The 17005-nt window shown below is 47.9% G+C and overlaps 1 long non-coding RNA gene across 1 annotated transcript; it reads right to left on the bottom strand.

The window, feature by feature from the left end:
* Positions 1-464: 464 nt before the first annotated feature.
* On the bottom strand, positions 465-16422 carry LOC132333335 (uncharacterized). The gene is made up of 4 exons (XR_009488139.1): positions 15754-16422; positions 14006-14173; positions 9704-9823; positions 465-8365 (listed from the first exon to the last, which is right to left on the bottom strand). It is a non-coding gene; the product is annotated as an uncharacterized LOC132333335 (long non-coding RNA).
* Positions 16423-17005: the final 583 nt, after the last annotated feature.

Genomic DNA, 17005 nt, shown 5'->3' on the forward strand with positions numbered 1-17005 from the left:
TGGTTTTGCCAGATTATGATGTTTTGAATGTGGATAGTATCACATTATAGAATAGTGTCTGATCTAGATAATCTGAAGCCAGAGCAGTGCTATTCTTGCACTGATCCATGTCAACATGCTTGATCATGTCTGCTGGGTTAAGGAATGAGGCACTTTCCCTTCAGCCTGAGGCTGCACCAAAAATACCAAAGGGGTGCAGGCAGAAACTGCAATTATAGATGAAGACACTGCAAAAGCAGCCCTGCAATAAAACCAAGATCATGCTCCAGGCTTGAGCTGGCTGCTGCATTTAGAATTACTGAATAAAACAAGAACAAAATTTACCAATTTATCACTGGGAGATATTATCCCTACCACAAGCCATTACAACAAAGCTATAAAGTGTTACAGTATGTGGAGGACCATGACACAGTTTAAAAAAAAAAAAAAAACCAAACAAAAACAAAGAAAACCTCCACAAGTCATACACACCCAGGATTTTTTACTGAAAGAAATTTAAAACTTGGTTTTACCAATTTTCTGGAACAGGCTAGGAAGTTTTTAGCCCACATGAAAATGCACATTTTAAATTTTAGTATGAACTACGTAACATTTCAAAACTGACACAAAAAGTGAATTATTTCAGATATTTTTCTTCCTTCAGACTAAGTATATATTTTGGAGATGGGCCACTGGCTATCCAGTAAACAGTGTACTTCACCAAATGACCCATTTCCTCAGCCACACCATTTAGAGGAGATATTCATTTGCTTCCTGTAAGTAACACTTGTGGAAGAATTTTCCACTGTGAAGCAGGTCAAGAGCCAGCAAACAGCCCTGAAGCTCTGAGCTAAACCCACAGGACAGAGCAAGCTAGAGAATGCTTACACTGAAGCAGCAGAAAGGGAAAGCTGGAGTGGCAGATCCTGTCCTGGCTGGATCAGTCTGTCTCGACAGGAGGCAGAAGGAGAAGTGTGACAGAAAGGTGTTGAGAGAACCCTGTTTTCCCCAAAGCTCAGAGGCAGTCTCTGTGTGACTGCAGAGACCCTGCTGCAGCGGCAGGCTCTGACTCAGACCCAGGCAGGGTGTGCTGCATGGTGCTGTCCTGGTCAGCTCCTGCCCCTCCCAGAGCCCTCACACTCTGCTTGCTCCATGGGGCCGTCGGCATCCTTCAATTCCTGCAGGCTTAGACTCCCTTAAAGTCAAAACCAGCAAAAAGCCACCTCAAATCCTTCCAGTGTTACAGGACTAATGAGCAAGGACTCCCAGCACAGGAGCAAAAGCTACAGTTTTCACAACGCTGCAGCTCAGGCTGATCAGACCAGCAGCCAATCTAGCCCAGCCCTGCTCCTGACACAGGCCAATGCAGGAGAGCAAGGAAGGAGCAGGAGAAGAGGGTGAAATCAGGAGGAATTCCGTTTCACGTTTCTTCATCCCCTTGGAGATGTAGAGAAGAGCAGGACTGGACCACAGACGAAGGTACACAACAGGACTCTCTCTCTCTCTGCTGACATGTCAAATCTCCATTTCCACTTTGCCTCTATCCAGTGTTCTTTCTGCCACAGACAGCAAGGCACCTGCAGCTCACTGTCCTTGTCCCCTGGAACACTGAAACCCTGGGGAGCCCTGGATTTCCAGACATTCCAGATTCCCAACAAATGTGCAGAATGTCCAGCTTCCCCATGGCTAAGACCAGTGGGTGGAAGAAAGGATCATCTAGAGGGAGATCTGCTTAGAGCAGGGTGGAATCTTGCTGTTGGACCTGACTGAAAAATGCACAGCAGACATTGAACAATATCACCTCAGAGCCCATTTATGGAAAAGTTTTGACAAAATGATATGGCATAGGACTTTAAGCCAATCTGAGGTATAGGGAAAAGTGACAAGTGGGTGCTATTGTGAGAAAGCTTAGGAACACTGTGAAATTCAATAGTACTCCTAAATTGCAGATGAAATTGGACAATTACAGCTTTCTACTTCCAGACAAGGACTCTGTAGACTTTTCAGAGTGCTTTCTTCTGTCCCCAAAAAGCTGGTTTTCCTCCATAAGCTGATCTCATGCAAGCTGTAACCTCACAGGGGTGGTGATGTGGTTAAACATAATGAAAAACAGCCACAGAAGCCTCTCACTGTGATCCCACTGGCATTTGGGTGAAGATGTCCATGCCAGTCCAGCTAGTGACTGATGGGGAAGCTAAAAAGCAATAGCTTCCAGAGTCATTGGTGTGAGAAGGAGCTGGAAGGTACCTTTACAACATTTTGAAGGGATATATGCTGACTGTTAAAGTCAAACTTTCTTTCAAAAATAAATATAACATTAGAAAAAAAAAAAGATAAGCAGTCATTAATGGCAACCCCCACAGCAAGGAGTTGGAGCTAGATGATCACTGAGGTGCCTTACAACCCAAACTATTCTATGAAAAGAGAAGAAAGCATTCACAAAACGACTTGTATTCCACTGTTAAACACCAGAGCTCTTTCATAGCTTTGTTGTCTCAAACCCAGCCAGGTAAAGGTTATGCTGTGCTATGTTTGTTCTTTGGGACATTATACTTTCTTTTAAAGATATAATCTTGAATGCTTATGAGGTGTAACTTACTTAAGAGGAGAAAGCACATATAGTAGAGGCAGTCATGTGTTACAAATAACAAATAGAGGAGATAGAGCTGAAGTGTTAGCAAAGATTTTCAGTACTACAGGAAAAAGGGCTTAAATATTGAAGTCATTCCTGAAAGGCCCCTAGAAGTATGCATATGGACAAATCATTCAGGAATCTTATTCTCTGACTGTTTCCTTAGATTTGGCTCCTAACCTCCTCTCTACTGCCTTTTCCAAGTATGTTTTCTATGCAAAGTGTCTTTCTGAGCAGTCTCCTGTATTTCTTTAAAATTAAACTTTAGGTAACCATTCAAAGCCTCTCAAAGTTCTATGATTTTGAGATAATCCATCTTTTTTGATCATCACAGGCAAAAGAAAATAAAAACAGAGCCTACCAATGTCCGATTGAAGTAAGATCCAGACTCAGATTCACTGCACAGATGAGTTTTATCACTTTTCTATGTAGACCATTATCACCTAGTTTATTCACTCATATTGCCTTCTAGAAGAAGACTAATCTGGAATATTTTTACAAAAATGCAGTGTTTACACAGGGCTTCTTGACAGAGTCTTTGAAGCCAGGGGATGCAGCTGGAAGTGTGCTGTGTGTGACATTTGCCACCCATGGTCTGAGAGCCCCACATCAGGGACAGGAACCTGCAGCTCCCAGCACCTCGTGTGGCCCTGGCTGAGCTGAAGGGCTCTGGCAGCTGGCAGGGCTTCAAAGCACTGCTGGAGCAGCTTTATAGCAAAACTGGCTAATTACCACAGCCTGCAGCCAAGATGGGCTCTCATATATTATTATATTGTCAAGTAAGAAACTGTGGCATCCCTAAAGATCTGAAGAAATTCCCAAACTAATCACTGTTGTATATACCCTGTTACATAGCACAACATTAAAACACTATGATGTTTCAAAAAAAGAATTTTAAAAAAGAAAACCACTAAATACCTGACATCACAAAAAATCATTATAAGGGATCAAAAGCAGCTTTCAATTTGACTCCACTTCACTGTCCTCCCACACACCCACCCAGCAGGAGCAGCCCCTCCAGTGCCAGCCATTGCTCCAGGTCCCATCCATTTCCTACTCCCTTTGTCCTGTGGCCAAGGCTCTGCTGAGGGAACACAATGCCAGCTGTGGGGGGGGGCAGCATTTGCCCCAGGGTAATTCCCTTTAGGGGAGTTATTCACTGCAGTTGTGAGAACAGCCCTGGGGGAAGACATCCTCACCTCAGCCCTGACCATGCACAATCCAGAATCAAACTTGGGCTGGCACTTTGGGTGGTGACACAGCTCCTGAAAGCACAGAGTCTCTCTGCTGCTCTGCCACCACTGAGCACACACAATACACACATCAACAGACCCAACCAATCCCTCCCACACACGTGCCCCAATTTTTGTGGGGTGATGTCTCTTAGGGTTCTAGTTCCTAAGTTCTGTTTGTGACAACCTTCTCACTGGGCAGTGCCATCCAGCCTGCCAGGGGTTCTCAGGAACCACAGCAGTAACAGTGCCCCAGCATGAACAGAAGGAAGCAGAGATAGCAGAAACTCAATTTAGATAAAGTGATGCAACAAACTGACATCAAACAGGGCCAGCACCTCTGTGACTTGGTTCCTTGGTAAATACTTTTAAGCCAACATGTTCCTTGCCCTAAATTCCATCCCACTGAAAATATTAATTTATTGTTGCTTTCAAAGCAACTTTCATGTGAGATTTTGAAGGACGTGGCAATAATTCCTGATGAAATTAATTTAATATGGTGCAAATCTGGAGTATACACCAGGATACAGAATGAGTTATCTGCCAGTATCTGAAAGCACCTAGCTCAGCACAACTTGAAATGGGACACATGCAGCTGGGCAGACAGCACACAGCTGAGTGAGGACTTCTGTACACTCAGCCTTAGAAAAGTGCAGAGCTGAAGCCATGGAGCCAGCTCATCTGGTAGAGGATGGCCAGGAAAATGCTGCCCAGAACTGCCTGGGAGAAGGCTGGGGGTGCTACAGACACACAGGTTTCTTCTTGCTTTTTCAATTTCATTTGCAAGGTTAAGGATGCTTGGTGCTCGTATTTTCTGAGAATTTTGCCCAATCACTCCCTGCCCAAGTGGTGAAATGTAATTTTGTAAATCCAAATCAATACTTCTTAGGAGGAAGCTGGAACAAGTTTGTTATGTAAGGGACTTGCATTGTCACTTGCATTTCATGCAAAATGGGGCAAATTTATTTCTGCTTTTAAAAAGAAACAGAAAGTGCCCCAGAGACCCAGTCTAAAAGCAAAGCAATACCAAATTGAAAAATTTGCCGTGCAGATCAGGGAATCCCCATAACTTATTCTACTGGAGAACAGAGTCAGGGATTTGCACTGAGACCCAGGAAAGTCAGGGAGCTAGGAAGAAATACCCCCTCTTTCACTGGAACAAACAGCAGCTACTGGTGCATATTTGTGAGCTGTGAAATGCAAATGAGTCCTGAAGGACTGTGGGGCCTGGGGTCAATTCAAGGTACCCTGTGGAGGAAGGGACTTGCAGCAGCATTTGCTGTTCTTGGGTGAAGAACAACTCACAGGACAGCCACGTAATAACAGTTATTTCTTCAATATTCCTTCAAAACAAACCCAATCCCCCACCAGGCTCAGACCTGCAGTGCAAAGGCTCTAATCTCACCTTGCATGCCAGAGCAGGCTGGGACACAGACAGGGCACCAGCTGGTTCCAGCACAGTACATGGTGGGGTAAAGCTTCCTTTGGAAGGAACTCTGAACACTCCAGCAGCTTTCACATGGCAAATACAGCACCAAGCCCAAGGACAATGGCACAATGGGACATTAATTTACATCCTGACATGTTGTGGCCAAGCAAGAAGGGCAGTGGAAGCAGGCACAGGGAAGAGTTGCTCAAGGATGACTTGGAGATGTTAAGACTTGAAAGTCCAGAGAGAGCCTCAGCACTGAGTGGCCATTCCCATCTACACAGAGAACCAGAGGAGAAACAAACCCTGGGAGTTAACCCAGGGTACCCTGGGCACAGGGGCAAGGCAGAGAACTGAAACGAGCTGCCTACAGCGGACACCAGTCTGCCCAGTTAAAGCCCAGATGAGGCTGAGTCTTGGCTTTAAACTGAGATTTACACTGCTTTTCCTCCTGTGTTTCTGAGCCTACAGAAATCCTACCCCATTGCACTGTGTTATTTCTTGATAAAGTGATTAATACAGCTTGGCTTGCCTGAAAGCAGGGAGGAAGACCAGTCTAGTTAGTTCAGGGAACCGTGAAGGCTCATGCAAGGCCACATCAGCATTTCCCTCCTCAATTCTCTCATAAAACACTGGAAAGCTGTGTTGACTTTAACAGCCATGGGCATTGTTTTGGTCACAGCTGTATCAGGTTGCTAAGGCCACAGGAGAGTGAGGAGGAAGGCAACGTGATGCCTGGTGTCACATTGTGCTGCAGTTCAAAGAAAGCCAGCTTCTGTACAGGAGAAAGCAATTAGCTGGGAACAATGTGGATGTCTGTAATTGTGGTGTGGGGTAGGAGCCTTGGGCTGCACCCAGTTGTGGCTGGGAGGGCTGACTGAGCAGGCTATTGCTTGGCTAGCTAGGACAGGAAAAACAAACTGCCTCATTCTGTACTTCTACCTCTCACAGTGTCTGAATATCATGTCTGCTCATCTAAGTTTTCTACTTAAACACAGTTAAAATAAGGAGGGAAAAAAACCTAAAACAGCTACCAGAAAAAAAAACAACCCATAGTGAATGAATCAGAGTTGTTAGAGAATATTTTCAGGCACCAATTTAACTGGATGGAAAGACAAGTGCAAGAGCAGCAATCTCAAAATAGCAATGTTTTACAGGTCATGATGCAGTAGATCTCACTTACATGGCTGTCACCTCTCAGTGAAGCACAGCTGCTGGGGTTACAGCACAAGTTTACCTGCAGCAATGTCAGGTGTTACCATGGGCCAAGTGTGTGTGTCCATTTATCCTGCTGCCCTGCTGGACTGGGGTGCTGTCTCACCTGCACTAACCAGCACAGAGCTGGCTGAGGTGTGCCTGACATACCTTCCTGCCAGGCTTTACATCTGCTGGCTTCCAGAATACCAGACCTTTTCTTTCTTTCGCCTGCTCAGACACGTTTTAAGCAACTTGCTGCATTTCATACCACTTCAGACGGGTCTGTAACAGCAGGAGGAAGAGCTTGAGTAATACCTGGGAGCAAAGACTACCCTGCAATCTCAGTGCAAAACTCCTTGCCTCGTGTATTATCTGAGAAGGTTGTTCACAAGGGAGGAGTCAGAGATGAAGTGGTTTTGCTTTTCTCTCCGTTTGTCCGAGGAGCTCCATGTGACTCCATCCCACAATGACAGTCTGTGCTCGCCGTGCGTCACTCCCTCCCAGGCGGATCCGGTCCACGGCGAGGGAGCCATCACCAACCACGGTTTAGAGAAAGGCAAACCAGAACGTGCAGTCATAAGGTCTCTTCCCCAAGGCCATCTGCTGAAACCAGGGACTGCTCTCCTGGCAGGAGTGGAGCTCCCAGCACACGCTGAGTCCCAAAGGCAGCACAGGAAAAGCCCTGCTGACAGCCCTCCTCTCAGATGGACACCTCCCTCAACAAAGGCTTTGTGTTTTGTCAGAAAGCCTCGCCCTCTGCTCTGTCCCTGAGGATGCTGCCCCTGCAGATGGCTGCAGCAGGAGCTGAGTGCCAGGGCTGGGCTCCTGAGCAGCACCAGCAGGGCTTGGGGCACAAGGCTGGCTTTGAACAGCGGGTCAGACACAAGCTCTGATTGTTCCTGCAGCCCTGAGCAGGAAACCTCACTCCAGCAGCCAGAAACCAGGCATTAAAGGAGAGATTACAAAACCTGGTGCCAGAGGAGAGGCCTCCAACATGTGGCACTCCATGCTGTGATATGATTAGAGGGCTATGAAACACTTGTCAAGGGCCGGTCTTTGTTAGAAAAGCTTGCAAGCAACGTTTATAGCAAAACAGCTGCCGTAAGCTTTGCAAGTCCAGCTGCACACAAAAGTTATAGGTATAAAGATATAAACAGTGGCTCCAAAACCAATTCATTTTGACTGAGGAGGTTGTGCAGCTGCAGTGGCAGACCTGAGGGAGCCTGATGGTTCTGCTATGAAGGCAGGAGCTGGAAGAAGGCGTTTGTCCAAGCCCCTCCCAGGACAAGCCAAACACAAGTATACCAGTTCTCAACAGATGAGCAACCAGAGAGGATTGGTTCTCTATTGGTTTAAAACCAGTTCTTTGGCTACACTGGTGCAAAGCTGTTTGCAGGTCAAGCCTCAGAAAAAATATTCCTGAAGTGCAGTTTCAGTGGGAGAACCAGAAAATGAGCAACAACTCGCTGCTCTCACTTGGAAGGTGGTACTCCTCTCCCTGAATCTCTGCTGCCTTGTTTCTGCTACCAAGAGGTGCCAAGCAGCCCCTGGGGCACAGCCTGCCACGCCTCCAGAGCAGCTCCCCCAAAGGCAGCCAGGGCTGTGTGACTCCAGAGGCTGGCACAGGACGTGGCTCCTGCCCTGCAGCACAGGGGGTGAGGAGGTCTCTGCAGGTGTGCTCTGCTCCCCCAGGCAGCTCCCTGGCGAGGGTGAACTCATCCAGACTCTGTCTGCCTCCACTGCCAGGATTTCTTCTAATCTCAAGCATCTGAATACCTGTGTCAAGCACACATGTGTGAGACAATCAACAGGAGAAACAGTTGTTGCTGCTGTCAAGGTCATCCCAAGGCACATGATTTATGTCTGTTAGCTAGAAAGCCTGCAGGTCATGTTTGCCTGAGGAGAAAAAGAGGCAAGAAAGAGAATGCATTGTGGGAAGGCTTGCTAACCTGGCAGAGAAGAAAGTGCAATTCAGTGCTAAAAATAATGGTAACACAAGGAGATCATTGGAAAGGTTCTCCTGTTATGCCAGTGGGCACCAGAGAGGTGTCAAGAGACAGATTGCTACAGGAGCAAAGCATGTCAGCACTTTATAGAAATTGGTCCTGTGGGCACAACACAGCTACTAAATGCAGAATGTGTGCAAAAGCACAAGCTATGGCCCACAGGCTGAGCATACCCTGTGCCAGACCTGCCCAGGGTGTCACACAGCACTGCAGGCTGGTTCACAGACTGGCTTTGTGCTGACAGCCTCAGCAGAGGTGACAGGTTAAGGACCTGCCCCACCTGGTGTGCCTGGGGAGAGCATTTCCCTGAAGCATCTCCTCAAACACTGGGAAATCTACACCTCTGTGGGCTTCTGCTGAGGGTGGAGGAGGCTGAGGAGAGGAACTTCAGTGGAAAGCTGTAACTTTGTGTGATTAGTAGCACTCTTAGTCCAAAAGCAAGAATAAACCTGGACTGGAATATCCTCTTGGACCACCATCTATCACCAGCAGCTCTCTGCACTGTTCTGTTCTCCAGGTCCCAATTTATCAGCTGAATTTGCACCTTTACTGAGTCACTTTTTGCCCTTTACATAACTCAGCACCAGCTCCAGTGGCTCCTTGCTCAGAGGGAGAAGGCCTCTCCTTTTGTAGGACTCTGCACAGCCCTTTCAAGGGCTCAAATAGGTCAGTGCTTTTCCTAAGCTCTAAACAGAAATGGAAACATAGACAAACTGCTATTTGACCAGTTATGCAAAACAAAACCTCCTTCAGCAGGGTATGATTTGTGGATTAAAGTTTTTTCCCTGGAGCTCAATGCAACCCAAAAATCTCTTCCGGCAGCTTATCACAATTTAGCTAACTCCAGTCCTTAAAAGACTTCTCTATCTCAGCACACCAAGGAAGGTCTTTGTCAGGGACTTTCCAAGAGCCCTTGGCAAACCTGCTGCACACAGGGCACAGCACAGGCTACCGAGCTTCACAAAATGTCTGAGATGCCAGAGAGAGAACTCAGGGGGCTGATGTCAGGAACAGAACAAGCCTGGGCATTATTTCACTTTGAAACCCTTTGCCTGTCATCTGGAAACTCAGTGTGTTGTTCCAGAGGCATGGAAAGCAGGGGGCTCCAGCTGGAGCATGCTGCTCCTCCCATCCAGGCTTTGTGAGGTCCTGGAGAGGTGGCAGCAGCTCCCTTGGGTAGACTGGAAGTGGGTCAGTGAAACCAAAATGACAGAAAACAACTGCTAACCTCTCTCCTCGTTTCCAGCTGCTCCTGCACAGGTGAGACTTCTTTTACTCTCCAAGACATGCATGAACATGAGACTGAAATGCGTGCTGTGAATTTGCTGGGAGAAAGCAGACTACAAGCCTGCAGTAACAAAAGACACAGACATTGCTATTAAACACTGTCACAGGCCTTTTTGGTAAATTTTTTTTTTCATAATAGTTCCATGTCACAACCCTCTTAAAACCCAGAAAATATTATCATGATGTAATCTTACCAATTTCACAAGCAGGAATGAAAATACCCACAAGTCTGGATAGCCAAACAGAATATTTTCATTATAACTAATCTAAAGAACAAAATAAACTGCACAACCAGCAGAAAATGCATTCACATTAACTTATTTGCAATGGAGCTACATATTGTTAAACAATTCAGGTGCTCAGGTTCAATGAAAACATATCTATGGCTCCTTGAAAAAGCATAATATCACATAAAAGTACTCATAGCACACACAGAGTTAACCTTTGTGTGCTGCCCTCTTAAAGAGAACTGGTTCTGAGATGTATTTGTTTAAACAAGTTAAGAGAAATGTCAGAGGCCATTTCACCAAGGGCACATGACAACAGCCTCCTTCCTCCTCTGTCAGCAGAGAACAATCACACACTGGGCACCCAGGGCTCACTCAGGGTGAGTCAGAGCAGGAAATCCCATCCAGAAAATACGTGCAAATGAAGGAGAGAAAAGACAGATATTGTATTCTGGTTTCCCCCTCTTCCTCCTCTCTTCCAGCATGAGCTAAGCAGAGACTGCCTGTCCTGCTCCTGCTGGAAGAGGCCCCTGGAAGAATTTGGCACACCAACAGCCTCCTGAGTTCCCACAGCTCCCATGTGGGCACTGCTGGGAAATCGGATGTGTGGACAAATCCTAGAGAAAGTGAAGGGCTCCTGGTTATCTCAGGGCAGAAAACTGTTCTCCAGGGGTGGCAGGAAACTGCTTTCCAGGAGCACCAGGAAACAGCACAGCATTCCAAGGAGGGGCTCGTGCACACAGCACGAACAGAGCAGAGCAGAACAAGGGCTCTTACAACTATTCCAAGAAGAGATTTCCTATGACCACATGGACAAAGCATTCTGGTGCTTCCCCCCAGCCGCAGGGGACATGGGAGGCCACCTTCCTTCAGCCTGTTCAGGGTTCAGCACGACAAGGGCCTGCAGAGAATTCCATTTGTTTTTCCTCTCCTGTGGCTTTGCTCAGCCATCCTTCAGAGATGGATCCATTGCCTGTCCCAGGGGCTCTGCAGCACCTCTCCAGGCTGCAGATGGACAAACCACTCCAAGAACACCAGCAGCCTCCTGACTCTCTAGTTTCTAAGAGCAATGCTTACCCAAAACAAGCTAACAAAAGAAACACTACTTTTGAAATTTCTGATTACATGTTTAACTTTTTATTTCCATGACAGGATAAATACCAGGTGAGAAGCAATGAGTTATTCTGATGCAGTACCATTTAATTTCTTCGAAAAGGCTTAGCCATAAATAACTGAATCCTCCCACCTCTTCCAGGAACACCAGCCTGGCTCGAGCCTCAAGAAAAGATGTCATGGGGAGGTCACTGCTAGAGTCAGGAGAGCTCACCTGTCCTCATTAGGGAGAGCAGAGGGTTCTATTGAGTCAGTAGTGGTAATCAGAGAAGCCTATTAAAACATCTTTTTTCTCCCTGCCACTCTAAGACTGTCTCCTGGAAGTGTTTTTTATAGTCAACCCCTCTTTCCCATGTATTTTTTTTAAACTTGCTCTCCTAAAATTATCCCAGTTGTTATTCCTTATGTACAGCTTATACTCCAGAAGGAAATGAGGCTGAGCAAGCTGTGTGTGACCCATCTGTACCATGAAATGAGCCAGGATGCTTTTCTCAGAACTGTGACCCCACCAACATCCCTGGAACCCTGAGCTGCTTTTCCCTGGTGCCAGCAGCAGGCACCTTGCAGCTGAAGCCCACTGAGTTAGAGTCAGGGCAAGCAAGGGGAAATTTATTAACCAGTGAATTCCTGCTGTTATAAACCACTTCCACTGCACTACCAGGGCTTTTAGGGGTTCCTGACAGGCTAAGCCATCTCCATTCCCAGCAGTGCAGCTGAAGGCTGGATTTCCATGGTTGCTGAGCTTTTCCTGCAGCTCCCATTAGCTGCAGCAGAAGCTGTGGGTGTTTAGCTCCTTCAAAAGAGCAGTTTGATGAGGGGAGGCAGGGCACACCCCCTGGCTCTGGCAGGAGGCTCCAGATGCAGTCAGTGAGCTTCAAACTCCTGAAGTGAGGGGCAGGTGTGAGTAGATGCTCAGGGAAACCTCCAAAGTGTGGCCATGGGCCCTGAGCAGGGGCTGCCCTGAGCAGGGGCAGGAACAGGCTGAGAAAAGCAAGGTTTGATTCCAGCTCTTGCCCTGGTACTTAAGGAGTGGGCAGAACCTGCCAGGTCTGGGCTGCTGAACATGTCTGATCACTGCCTCAGCCTGCACCAGTCCTCAGCACTACTGGAGCAACAGCTGATGTGAGGGCTGGACCTCCTGAAACTCCACAGAATCAGCAATTTCAGACCTAAATTTAATTGGCAAGAGGGAGATTTGCTAGACATCTCCTTTCAGTTAGAAAGTGCTTTAGAGAGAGAACAAACACTTCAAAGTAACTGTCCTGCAGCAGGTACAGTTCCTCCTTCTCATCTAAATGCAGTATCAGCACCCCAGCTATTGATGCTCCACAGGGGTTTAATTATTGGCAAGAAATGACTGTTTGCTGCAGCCAGCAGACAGTGCAGGGTAAGGCCCTCTGGGATCAGGCTCCAGGCTGCTTTAGGGCTTGACATCAGAGGGAAATCACCTGAAAATAAGTCTTCTTGTACATGATCAGATGAATGCACTTGTCAAGCACAAAGCTGAAAGCTCTTCAGCGAAGAAGAGGCAGCATTATTTACTCTTTTTCAAATGCTGATACAAATTATGAAGTCAAAATGAACTCATGGTGCACTTTTCAAGCCCTAGTGTCTGCCAGACTCATACAGACTTCTGTGGGAGGGCTGTTTTGAACAAGGCTATTTTCAGCTATCCACCTGGGGGAAAAAACCTCAACCAACAAAAAAAAAAAGGTAAAAAAAAAACCAACCCAGGATTTTGTCTCAGTATAATCTAGCCCTACCATGTGATGCTGACTGTTGTGTGATACAATTTCCAGAGCTCAGCAGGTGTTTGGGCAGTGACTGCAGCCACCCATTCCACCTAACAATACACAACCACAAGAGAAAGATCTGAAACTGCAGGCAAGGGAACAAGAGAGTAGGAAGGTAGGTGTGAAGATGAATGATGACAATAGGTGAAACTTGTGGCAAACGTGATTTACAGTAGAGAAACTGAGTTCTCTTTCTGGGTGAGATTGGTCTGTGTTTTAGAGGGTCACAGACAGTCAGAGGTGCACACACACTCAGATACCCTGGGACAGCTGGACCCAGGAACCCTGGCCTCACACCCCTCCCTTTGTCCACTTGTTTCTTGCACATCGTTGCTACCACATTTGGCAAAGGAAAGGAATTTTACTCCTTCTCTTTCAGAGTTCCTATTGTCACAGAGAAGCTGGAAATCAGCATTGGAGCATAAAATTCAAGCAGAAAAAATTCAGCATAAATTCCAGCAGAGCCAATTCTTTGCTGGGTGTGTAGCCCAAGCACAGGAGAAAGCTCCAGCTCACTGCTGGTACTCAAAGAGCACAGCACCCAGAGCCCAGACCTGCTGGCTGTCAGATGTTTCAGAACCATAAATATAGCCCTGGCCCTAAATACAGCCCATGCACTGTCTGCAGAGCGTGGTGTGTGCACCAGCTGGGCAGATTTTGGCTGGTGCTGGTGTCATGTGCAGGATAACCAATACCTGCTCATCCCAAGCTGCTGCACTCCTGCACAGGCTGCTGTGCTGCACAAACTCAATTTCAGAGTTAATACAGGAGCAGGAGTTAGAGCAGCAAGGCTGCTTAGGGCCACCGAGCACAAAGGAAATGACATGAAGGAGATAAGCTGGGATCGAGTTACCAGGCAGAAAAAAGGATGGAGGAAGAGTCCCTGCAGGCACACTGGCTTCCCCCTCAGAAAACAAGGAAAGCACCATTTCCCACAGCTCCCTCCTGACTCTCCTGGAGCTGATACCAGCAGCAAGGCTGGTGCAGCCCCAGGCAGCAGGCACAGCCCCACATCCCCAGCCAGCCTCCCCCTGCCGTGGGGGCATCTCAGACCAAATCAAACACTCAACACTTCCCAGCAAGGCTTGCATGTACCAGAACTTCACTAACCTGCAAGTCTTTCCCACAGAGCTGGGGATGGTGGGTTTAGGAAAGCTTGGTCCTTTCACTTTCTGTGCAAGCTGGTTTCAGTTCTTGCAAACTCTCCCCACTGTATTACTGAAATTGGAGCAGCCTGGTCCAGGAGAAACACATGCTCAGCAGCACCAAGTCTTGCTCCTGTAAAGAGAAAGAGCAAAACCAAACCAAACTCCTCTACTATACAAAGATGCACTTTTTCTGTGTATAGATATTAACTATTTGGAGGATGTCTCTGTAAATTGATGTGGGAAACTGGCAGTTCAAAAGCACAATAATAATAATTTTATTACTTCTTTTCTGAATCCTCGAATCTTGTGCACTGCTCTATTTTCTAATACAAGGCAATAAGAAACTAGAAAAACCCCACCACAAACAACCCAAAAGATCTGATGGGCGAGGCTTCTCCAAAGAAATCTGCAACAAAAGGGTCTGACCAGCCTGTGCAAGGGCTGCCCTGGTTGCTGCCATGACTTGCACATACAAGGACTTTAAACCTGACTGCCACTGTAATGATGAATCATTGCATAACTGAGGAGCCCTGCAAACGAAGGATGGTTGGCAAAGGGATCACCCTCGACTGCCTTTGCAGTTCCCTGCTAATTTTTTCACTGCTGCAACTCCAGTCCCCAGAGAAGGGCCAGAAACACCCCAAGGTGATGACCCAGCTAAACATGACTTTATTTATAGCACTATTATTTCCCCTATTTAGTACATTTTGGAGTACAGAGAGAGCAATCAAACCCCTCGAGGATTATATTCCAACATTTGTACTATAAATATTTATCTGACTGACTTAACTTTGGCTTTACCTAGGTCTTTCAGGGACAGGGAGCGGGCCTTAGCTTGGGAAAGCAGCGGAGCAGCACAACATGACCTTCTCGAGTTGCAGTTTCCCCTTTGCCCAGCTGGGCTCAGTTACCTGTGTGTGCCCAGCCCGGCCCCGCAGCGTCCCCGCCTTTCCCAGAACCAATCCCGGGACTCTCCGTCCCTGGGGGATGCCGCCTTTACTGCTGAGCTCGGTGACAGAGAGGTGGCATGCTCCACCTCCCTTAAAACCCTTTGCCATGCCATTGAAAACCTGGCACTGCCCAGACTGGTGTCTCTCCAGAGAGGTAACTCCTTTCTGCCTAGTGCAGCACATTCTCGTGAGAGAAAAACATTTGTTCAGCTACTAATAGAAGAGAAAAATGAAATCCTGTCTCAGTGGCATCTCGGTAGTAAATAGCAAGTCAGAATGCCAACCTGCCTTCTGGAGCACTGCTGGAATGTCTGCAGTGGTGCCTGCCTGTGCCTCGCACCCTGTCCTGCAACCCACAGACTCACAAGCAGCTCCCTTTTCAGCCTGGTTTCTCACAGGTGCCAGACCCCACTCAGGAGCCTCCAGCCCAGCTCACCTGGCACACCTGTGCAGCAGGAAGCCTTGTGGGAAGGTGGCCCAGCTTTCTAGAACCATCCTTCCCCAAGCTGGGCAGCAGCTGCCCCACCCTGTGGCACCCTGAGCGCTGGCACGGCTGTGCTTCTCTCCGTGCCCCCGAGCCTGGCTCAGGCAGCCCTTGGGCTGGCAGGGACACCCTGATTCAGGGCTGGGTGAGCAGCCGGAGCAGAACCCCTGCAGTGCCCTGGCTCCGCACGCACTGCCAGAGAGGGAGCCGGGCGCTGCGGGCTGGGACAGGGATTCCTGCAAAGGGGAAGTGCAGCAGCAGCTCCAGAACACCCACCTGAGGAAGCAGAGCATCACTGCAGCCCTGATGAAGCCCCGTGGGGCTCAGCTAAGCCGACCCACCTCCGTCATCCCTGCCGGTATCACCGCTCCTTCTGGGTGGGTGTCCCAGCTGCAGCTTCCCAGCTCCATCGGTACCACTGCCCTGAGGATGCTGAGGCACTCCAGCACGGTCTGCTCGGCCAATAACAGCAAATTTACCCTAACAATGAACCCAAAGGCTCAGCACACACTGACACACATTTACACACTGCTTCACTGCCAGGAGGAGTGGGATACACTGAAAAGTAAGCAGTATTTAAACAGCCCCAGATCTGCATCCCTGTGCAGCACTGCAAAGCTACCGTGAGGCTAGATGAGGAAAAGAGCCCCAAATTAACTGAATCACTCATATTTGGCCATTACAGGCAATCCATATCAGCAGAAAATGTAAACACACAAAGTAACCTGTGCCAAAAATACAGTTCCTCCTCTCCTCCCCCTGGTTTCAGGGTGGAGGCAGATTCCTCTGACACACTTGCAAGGCCAGTGCTCTCTCTCCTGCTCTGCAGTGTTATCAGATGCTGAGGGACCGTGCAGCTCCCCAGTGAAGGAGCTCACTTCAGCAACAAATTTTCCTCTGTTTAAACCTATACTTTTTTTAAACTTTACTCTGACTATTTCAGTACTCCCACTTACACTGTAGCCCCACAGGTAGGTCAGTGACAAGAGGAAAAACCCAGCTGCTGGAGCAGGAACAGTTTTGTCAAGTGGCTTTGGCTTGTTTTGTCAGAAGGTTTGTTGCTAAAGCAAACATGGCACTGAGCTGCACCTTGAGTCACGTTTTGGCACATGAAATACTCCCACGGGCTGCAGTTCCCACTTGCTCTCCCTGCACAGGCCACGATGAAGAGCTGGTGACTCCCACTCCAGCAGAGCCAGGAGGCACATGAGGGGTGGTGACACAGGCACAGGAGACATTTGGCTCTTGCCTTGTGACTTTTACATCCTTCCTTCTCCAGACAATTTGCTGAATTTTCAGTGCTCAGGGTGAAACTCTCACTGGGAGTCCCACCTCCCCTAGGGATGGTCATTCTCCAAGGTGGTGAAGTCCTGCCTGGCTCTGCAGCAAGGTGTGGTTAACCTCCCCTGGGCAGCACAAGTGGCTGGCGTGTCCTCACCTCACAGCTGGCTGCTCCTGGAGCTCTCCGTGACTTTTTGGGGGGCTTCACTAACTCAGGGACTGATCTATGCCTTAAAATTAGTAGTAT

This window comes from Haemorhous mexicanus, chromosome 13 (assembly GCF_027477595.1).
Source record: "Haemorhous mexicanus isolate bHaeMex1 chromosome 13, bHaeMex1.pri, whole genome shotgun sequence".
NCBI lineage: Eukaryota > Metazoa > Chordata > Aves > Passeriformes > Fringillidae > Haemorhous > Haemorhous mexicanus.